Genomic DNA, 10,037 nt, shown 5'->3' with positions numbered 1-10,037 from the left:
AGTTACATTATATATTATAATATAATATAGTATACTGTATATAAAACATATTAATCGGAAATATATGTATCGTTTACCATATTCACGCAGCCTGAACGTGAAACACAAAACCTAATAAGAATATTATTTATCAGCAGAAGTACTTCAAAAATACCTTTATAAATCGAGATTCTTCCAACGCTTATACAGTATCTGTGTGACTAGCAAAAATGAAGGAAATTGTCTTAGTTCTCATTACACTTTCCATAGTTACGGTAAAGCAGTGATATTAATTTGGAAGTGTCGATCAAGCTTGAATTAATTTTTTGTTTTTTATAGGCTCACGTAACACCGGTTTGGTCTAAAATTATAGCTGCTCCTAAAACATATCCAACAGACCACAATCAGCTTGCATCACCTGAAGGTTTAAAGACCGTGGTAGGGAATGAACCTTCACCAAACTCTTTACCATATCAAGTAAGCATGGAAAATAGAGCTACAATTTCTAACCGAGCGGGCGGAAGGGAGCATCGGATTATAAGGAAAGGAAATCGCGCCGATCGCGTCGGTGCCAACGCTCCCTTCGCTTAGTGGTGGGTCATTTACGTTTTTACAGGTAACGAAACGAAACCCTTTTTTTAAGTTGATAAAATAATTAACGTTCGGTTTTGATTTATGGTTTATGCCAGACCGGATATAATAAATTGTTATCAGACGTATTTATTCTACTTCCTTTTTAATTATTTCATATGATTAAACGAGAAATAATTTTTAAGTGTAATATTTTTACCTAATATTTAAAATGTCTTAGAAAACAAAATAACAACCTTAACTGTAAATGCCATAAACTGTACTTATATAAACTTGCGAGTTTTTTCTTAACTACAAAATTAAACAATTAAAATTAACGAAAATAGTTTATCAAATACATATTTACTTATTTTTTCTATTTGTACCTTAATACCAATACCTTCATATTATGTGCAATTAGAGTACATTACGTTATTATGGCAAACATTACGAATATTTAAATATGCCATTTGGATTAAAAAACGCGCCCTCAACTTATCAAAGGGCAATGAACCTGGCATTGCAGTGTCTGACCTCCCAACAATGCCTGGTATACATAGATGATATAATTGTTTTTGGTAAAAACCTACAAGAACGCAATTTTCAACTAGAGAACGTCTTTAAACAACTAAAAGAACGAAATTTAAAAATTCAACTCGATAAAAGCGAGTTTCTTAGAAAAGAGACCATATTCCTGGAACATTTAATTACACGCGAGGGAATCAAACCCAATCCCGAAAAGATGAAATGTATCCTACAATTCCCCATTCCAAGGAACTCAAACATATTAAACAATTCCTTGGGCTAACCGGCTACTATAGGAAATCTATTCCAAACTTTCAAAACCACTAACACAATTTCTCAAGATGATGAAAGTTTAAATTGGACCTCCACAGAACAAAAAGCTTTCGATTCATTAAGAAATGCATTAATTACGGAACCAATACTTTGTTTTCTTATAATAATATAATAATAGTTTTAATGAACCTTTCATCCTGACTGCCGACGAGTCTAAACATGCTATCGGAGGGGTACTTTCACAGGGAAATATCAAAACATTTTTACCTGTAATATACGTCTCATGTACTCTTACTCCTAATCCAAGCGAAAGCTGGTATTCAACGATTGAGAGAGAGTTATTAGCAATTGTTTGGTCACTTAAACATTTTAGACCCTACCTATATGGAACTAAGTTTAAAATAATCACAGACCACCACCTCCTTTCTGTAAAAGACGTTTCTTCTAGGTTGATTAGATGGCGCCTAAAAATTGAAGAGTAAGACTATGAGATAATTTATAAACCGGGAAAACAAAATGCTAACGCGGATGATTTGTCTCGTATTTATGCAATAGACGCCAATGACTCCCATGCAGTTGATTCAGTTGAATCAATTCCAAACACTTCCCGGACATTCGATAATCCCTCTTTAAGTAAACCAGATTCATTAAACCCAAATAAATTCGAATATGTGATTAATTCAAAGTCTGAAGACTTTGATGCTTTCATTTTCTGCTATTCAGACAACAAAAAAACAAATAAATGCTTTACTAACTGATACAAATTCGAAATTACCTCTTCCTGAATTAGAAATAACCACTCACAAATTTTCTAACAAAACATTAATTATTGACAATTTACCCAACAGTCAAACTTTTAAATTAAACGTAGAAAATATACTTACGAACGAATAAATTCTTTTTATTAGCATAAATGACGAAACCGATAAATTAATTTCGGAAAATGATTTCTCACACAAGATCTGCCTTTGTCACTTTATTAAAACCTTAGATATACCCAATGAAAACAAATTAAAAATACTTAAGGAATATCATACTCATCCTTTAAACCAGTGATTCCCAATCAGTGGTTCGCGAACCCCTGGAGGTTCGCAGTGTTTGCAGAGGGGGTTCGCGAAAATAATATTGTAATGGCGGATTTTTTAAAACGCCATTAAAATCAAAAGCAAAAAAAAAAACAAAACAAAAACACAAAAGTTAAAGAACACACCCACTGTAAAACAGATTGTTCGCTGCCTGTTTGTTAAGAAATCTATAACAAATTTCAATATTTTCATTTCTTTTTTCCTTATTTGTTTTTCAAAATTACTTCATCAATATCAAATTATATCAACAATTTTATACATTAAAATTTATTCCTCTTATTCAAGTAATCAATGTAAAACATAAGAACCAGTTTGTTAAATTTATTTTGTTTTCAACTTTAAAATTATTAATGTTTTATTTAAATGTTTCACGATTAATATAATCAATTATTCTGCAATATGAAAAATATATATTCTATCAAATTTTATTGCTTTTTTNTGAAGTAGGATTTCTAGGTAAGATTGAGAGAACAATAGAATCTAGATTGAAAGGAAACCAAGATATGCACAAGATAAGAAGTTAAAAAGCATTCAAATAATATTTGAAGTGATACAAAAATAAATTTAAAAGAATATCAAAGAAATATTAATAAATATTTACAAAAATATACATATCCGCCACAACTTTGTATTAATATTTTTGTAATTTAAGAATATAGAGGATGTAATTTTCGTTAAAATTTTATGAAAAATTCAAGTTTTTTTTTTTTTGAAGGTTTGACGAATTACATTTTCCTTTTTATTTGTAATACCGTACTTTTCATTCGATATTTTCCACAAAAAAGCACTCGAACATTGAAAGCTACAAGGTAGGACGTTGGAGTTTTTTTACAATACTTATCTATTTGAACCTACATACTTTCTACGCGTGTCGTCCTCATAATCAAACTTTAATCCAACATGTGGCACTTTAAAACAATTACAAGTAAACAAACAGTCAGTCATTTTAAAGTGCGTGGTATTAATTTAAGTTTTCCTAATTAACTCCTGTAAGCTGACTCGCAAAAAGTTTTGATAAATACATATTGGAATACTTCATTCGATTGTGTTGTGGGAACAGAAATATATTACAATAAGATATTCAGAAAAAAGAACTTCAAAAATATATTTTGATAATCATAAGGTCGGTTGTTGTTCGCATTTCCCTAAAATTAGAACAACCCATATCCTTAACTATTTGCGAACAGTAATTTAATCTAGGTCTATCTCTACTTCTCATAACTTCCGATTCTGCCTCTAATATGTCGCTGATTAGACATTCATGCCTCAGAAGGTGTCCTACTAACCTATCTCGCCTATTTCTTATTGACTTTCATAGAGTCCTTTGTTCTCCTATTCCTTCTGATACTTCCTCATCATCTCTATTCACAGTATCCTCATCATTCGCCTGTAACACAACATTTCGAACGCTTCTAACCTTTTCTTTTTCGCCGCGCCCACTGTCCATGTTTCGCACCCGTACAGCGCCGTGCTGCAAACATGCACCTTTAACAACCATTTTCGAATTTCTAAATTCACCGTTTGCGAGCATAGAAGTGACTTCTTTTTATTGAAGACGACTCGACCCTGCGCTCTCCTCTGCTTTCGCCCTGACTTATCTGACTTGCTAGAAACCTTAAATCAGCCACTTCTTCTAATCTTTCGTCTCCTATCTTTATATTCGCTCTTTCCCTCCTTTTCTTCCTTGAATACCAGTATTTTTGTTTTACTTTTACATATCTTCACACAATACTGTTTTGTTAGTACCCCTTCCATTTCACTTTAAGCTATATCTAACTGCCCTTTCTAGACGCTAATACTGCTATCATCTTAAATATAACCATACTAATTTATTGCCCCCGTATATATATCCCCACAATTTTACTGTTTTTAATGATATTGATTCGATGTATGGATTAAAAAGTAGCGGTGACAGTGTACATCCCTGTCTGACTCCCTTTCTAATATTTACTTCTCTACGGTGCAGCTTCAGCTCTATAACTGCTTGTTGCTCTTTATATAGACTAAGTGTCACTCTTCCATCTCTGTAAGTCATCCCTACATTTTTAAATATACTTAACATCTTGTGCCATTTAACATTGTTTTTTTCTTTCTTTTTCTAAATTTACGAATTCTATGTGCACACTTTTTTATTTTTCTATCGTTTGCTCTATTGTTACCCGTAAAAGAATAACCTGGCGGATTCATCTATTTCTTTTATTTGATCAAAATTTATCTTCCCCTAATAGTTCATCCGCCCTTTTTTCCATCCTTTTCTGTACAACACTAGTTAATATTTTTGACGCATGGGAAATTGAGCTGATTGTTTTAGATGTCTGGTACTTATTCGCGCCTGTCTTTTTAGGTATGGTAATTACCACGTTACGTTTATAATCCTGTGGGACTAGCTGAAATATATGATCTGTAACCTCTTGTCCAGCATGTTTTATAATATCCCCCTGTATCTCATCTACACCTGGCGCCTTATTATTCTTTAACTTTTTTAATGCTACATCGAACTCTTCCCTCATTATGGGATAACCCAGCTTATGTATCTCGACACTATCTTCCTTCTCTAATATATATCATAACTCATGGCCTACGTATAGGTTCTCGAAATATTCTTTCCACCTATCTGCCTTTTCCCCATTTTCTATCAAAATGACCCCTGCCTCTTTTCTTATATTATTACTACTGTACCCTACATCTCTAAAATTCCTTTTAATTATATTATACGCCTCATCAGTTTTATCTACTTCAAACTTTTCTTCTCCTTCTTTACACCTCCTGTCAGTTCACTGTTCCTTAGCTACCCTACACTTGTTTATTATTTCCCACTTTATATCCTTATATCTTTTTGCCCTTCTACGTCTATCCTGTTTTTGTAATTCCGCCTTTCGTCTATTAATCCTACAATCTCATTTGTTATCCAGGGTTTCCTACTTTTAATGCAGCTCCATTTTGTCTTTATATGTCCCCGTCATTCGTTTCTCCCGCCGCCTTTAGTATTTCGTCTGTCCTTTTACCTAGCCTATCACGCGTTCCGTTACATTTTAGCTTTTCTAAGTCGAGACGTCCTTCTCTCTTTTTCAGAATTTTGAATTTAAGATTGGTCTTCGTAACTACTAAGTTATGGTCGCTATCTATATCTCTGCTCCTGGATAACTCCTACAGTCCTCCACTTGATTTTTAAATCTTTGCCTAACAAGTATGTAATCTAACTGATATCTCCCTAAATCACCACGTATAGCGCTTCCTAACGTGATAGTTGAATAAAGTATTCGCGACGGTTAAAATAATATAACGTCAATTAAAGTAAACTGATTGTCGTTACCCTGAACACAAATTAGATTTCGTTACGATACTTTGAACAGCATTATGAATATGAATATTTGAAACTGAATTTACACTTTGTTTTGTTTTAGTTTATTGGAATTCTTATTGATTATATTGTATAACTTATTTTTAATGTGAACTCAAAAGAAGAAATCCAACGGTGGTAAGGCCGATATTCACAGAGACCGTGTCACTGGTAATTGATGTTCACTAATTCTGGAACGGCTTTAGTATTATGAGGAGGTGCGCAATGAAATCTAAGATGGCGACATTACATAAAATTAAAACGTTGTAAGGGTGAATTGGGAGTTAAAAGGTTTTATGGAGAAACAATGTTAATTTCTGCGAGTGAAGCCGTGGGGAAAGCTAGTTAGTAAATAAAATTAACGTCCTTTTTCACTTTTTTCGGACTGGCATTGATGAAACAGTTTAGGTATACATCATTATTGGTTATTTTTAGTTGTTTACCTCTTTAATCAATATAATTATTAAAACAGATTTTGTACCACCCTGCCCCACTGTGAAGGAATATTTGGAAATCGAAGAAGTAGGGGGCTGTAGTAGTAAATTTTCTATAAACTCCTCAATAACATTGCGGGTCTAGGATTCATAGTGCCGTCGGCCAATATGATCTTCATTCAATAGTGCCAGTTGTTGCCAGAAAATTTCGGTACTGCTAATGAACACTTCAACTGTCCTTATATTATTACTAGGGAAATGACAAACTACTGATTACTATCATACAGATTACAGACGCCCACTAGAAGCAATGGATATATTACGAATAGATTATTGACGCAAAATGCTTACTGATGGAATAAAAAAACTTTTGGTTGTTTCATTCCCACCAGCCAGTAATGCTGGTTGGCGAGTAGTCCTTCCGGACTACGCCGGAATGTAGGGCAAAAAGCCATCTTCAGCCTCCTTTCAAGAATCGTGAGAATGGGTTTGTGGTAGTTCGGGTGAGAAAGATGAGAGAGACGAAATAAAGACAGAAGAGAATGAAAGATTATCTGTGGAATACTACTGCCCCAGTAGTTGCCTAAGTGATCCAACGAAACCACGGAAAATTTGGATCTAGCCATACGGACCCGGAATCGAACCGGTGTCTTCCCGAATGCTAAGCAATGGTCTAAACCTCTAGTGCATGCCGCTCGATTCGATCGAGTGCGACGTCGCATATTATATACAGGGTGAGCCACCTAAGGCCCCTTCCTCCATAGCAGTAGTAAAAACGTTTCGTATAAAGGCTATTTCAATATTTATTGTGCATTTTCTAAAATTATCCATGAATGTACATGGTGTCCTGTTTTTGCTGGCAGATACCCAACTTTGTTGTTTTTAATGGAACAGACTCTATTTCATTAAATATATCAATTCTGTGATAAAGTTAAAGATCACTTTTTTCAAAAACCATGTGCCAGAAATCTTGATAGTTTTTGATATATGGACTTCTTGAAAATTTATGACAAAAACGGGTTGACAATTTTAATTTACTATTTTCACAACAATCAACTGTAATTAATTTATGTAATAGCACAGTATACCGAGAGTTCTGAAGTCTTGCACCATAAAAATAAATTATCCAAAAATAAAATACATGGTCCTGCAAGTACCACAACATCGGAATGAAAAACAGAATCTATCTTTATGAACATTTAGAAAATCGAAAGTTTGTTAAAGGTGTATGTTTAGAGCGCGGCGTTGTACGGGTGCGAAACATGGGCAGTGGGAGCGGCGGAAAAGAAAAGGTTAGAAGCCTTCGAAATGTGGTGTTATAGGCGAATGATGAGGATAACGTGGGTAGAAAAGGTTAGAAATGAAGAGGTATTAGAAAAAATAGGAGAACAGAGGACTCTATGGAAGTCAATAAAAAATAGGCGAGATAGGCTGGTCGGACACCTTCTTAGGCATGAAGGTCTAGTCAGAGACATATTAGAGGCAGATACAGGAGTTAGGAAGGGTAGAGGTAGACCTAGGTTAGATTACTGTTCACAACTAGTTAAGGATGTGGGTTGTTCTAATTTTGGGGAAATGCGAAGTTTAGCCCAGGATAGGAAAGAGTGGAGGTACGTGTCCAACCAGTCTTAGGACTGACGACCCTATGATGATGATGATGATGTTATAATAATTCACAAATTACTTGATAGTCTAGCATGCCATAAATATTTAAAGCTAATACAAAATTTTCAGTTATGCAGATGCATGGTCTAACTTTGTCTTTGTGCCAGCTTTGAAGTTATGCTAAAACTAATAATGCAAATCGGATTTATCTAGTCATGTTTTTCGTTAATGCAAATAATATAAATTATACAGAATATCAAACAGGCGGAGAGAATTTATGAGCTACAGGCACCTTTATAAAGATATTACTATAATAGATAAACAAGATGCAAAGACAAAAACAGAATTGTTTAATGTACAATACCTAAACTAGATGTTCAATGCGGTAACCATTTTGTTCTAAGGGTTTTTCGAGACGAATGCACAAACAACGCTGCACTTTTCCCAGTATTTCTGGAGTGATCTCTTGAAACGCTCGATTAATGCGTTGTTGATGGAAATGCGTAAACATATTTTCAATAAAACCCCATGAAAAATCACAGGGCGCATGATCTGACTGTCTAGGAGGGCACACCACGTCCAATCTATTTTTGAGGTGTATTATTTAAAAATCTGCGAAGTTCAGCAGAATTGTGTGTGGTGGCGCACCATTGTGTTGTAGTAACATATTGCGGCGGTTACCCACTGGAACATCATCCATTAAATCTTCTAGATGATTGCGAAGGAAACTTAGATTCAAATGTTCATTAAAGAAGTATGGTCTTATTGCGTTATATCCGAATATTCCATCCTACACGTTCAAAAATCACCCGTGTTGACTTTTAGTCACAATCGTCTCGTGGGGATTTTCTGAGGAATAATAGTGACAACATAACACCAGTCAAAAAACCTTCTATTGCTATTCTTTCAAGGGCCCATTAACAATTTTTGTTGATAATCTGTATTGAACAATTCTTGATGCAAGTGAATGCTCCTGAGATATAAATTATGTTTCATTAACCGTCGATCGCTTATATTTTAGTCCAAGATCCTAGAGCCGCCAGACTTTACTTATTTTCTGAGTAGTCCTACTAGGTACTTTGAATGTACGTATGATACCTGCTAGCTAACGGCCAATTTGCAAATATCAGGTGCTGAAGATACGTAAAAGCATTAGTAGCTTTTCTTAAAGTTTGAGGGCTGATTTTTATATAATATTTCACAGAATATTGCTACAAATTAATATTCAACACCAGTGACGGATATAGGATTTGCAGTAAAAATATGGAATGTTGCTTTTCATCTTTTCACGTAAAAAAATTAACGCCTGTAGTTGTGTAGTGGTAGCCTGTTGGTATTTACGTTCCACAAGCGACACTGTAGTTACCTAGTTTTTATCGCAACTAAGTGTACTAATTCCCGCGTTGCCAATTCATGGTCAGAACCCGTTTCGGGTTGTAACTCTTTCTGGTTTTATTACAAATTTTTTGTGCCTTAATGACGCTGTTAACACTCTCCATAGCTTGTCACTTATTTTAAAAACACCGTGTATCTACAACAGTACCTACCATAACTGACAGACAGACAATGAGACAAGTCACGCCTAAACCACCTAATGGAAAATCAATAGTAGACAAGATATCCAACTATTAATTTCAATTTCAATCTGCGTATGAGAGTACGGAATGCATAATAAATACAATCATTCTCATGATAGACGCATGTTAAAAACTGAGAACAATATTTATTTAAATCATTGAATCATTTTAAACTTCAGTTATTCCATCTAAAATTTCATCTTCGCTTTGTGTTTCACAGTCTACAAATGTAAATGTCATGCACTTGCACGAATGAGTGAGAATGTAAATGCTACACTTTTAGCAGTTAGCCCATGCGAGCCATGGGTGCCGCTATATTGACCTTGGCTGCTCTGTCGACCCTTTCAGTTTTACCCCTACTCCGCGGCTGAGTGTAATGCCACATGCGATAGATGGACGAAAAAATTTGGGGCGATGTAATAAAAGTTTCATTTTAAAAATACCAAGTAAGAAAACACTAGCAAAAACAAGCAACAATCAATTTATATACAAAAATTAACTGAAACACGAAATACAAACGAATAATAAATATGTAAAAAAGAAAATAGAAACACTAGTTTATAGAAATACGTAGAATTGAACAGTTTAGAGTTTAAGAGAGAGCAATTAAAGGTAAAACTAGATATTAATATGAGAATGTATAGAAGTT

Source organism: Agrilus planipennis, unplaced genomic scaffold, assembly GCF_000699045.2.
Source record: "Agrilus planipennis isolate EAB-ADULT unplaced genomic scaffold, Apla_2.0 scaffold97, whole genome shotgun sequence".
In the NCBI taxonomy this organism is placed as follows: Eukaryota; Metazoa; Arthropoda; class Insecta; order Coleoptera; family Buprestidae; genus Agrilus; species Agrilus planipennis.
Note: the sequence above shows the minus strand (reverse complement) of the source record.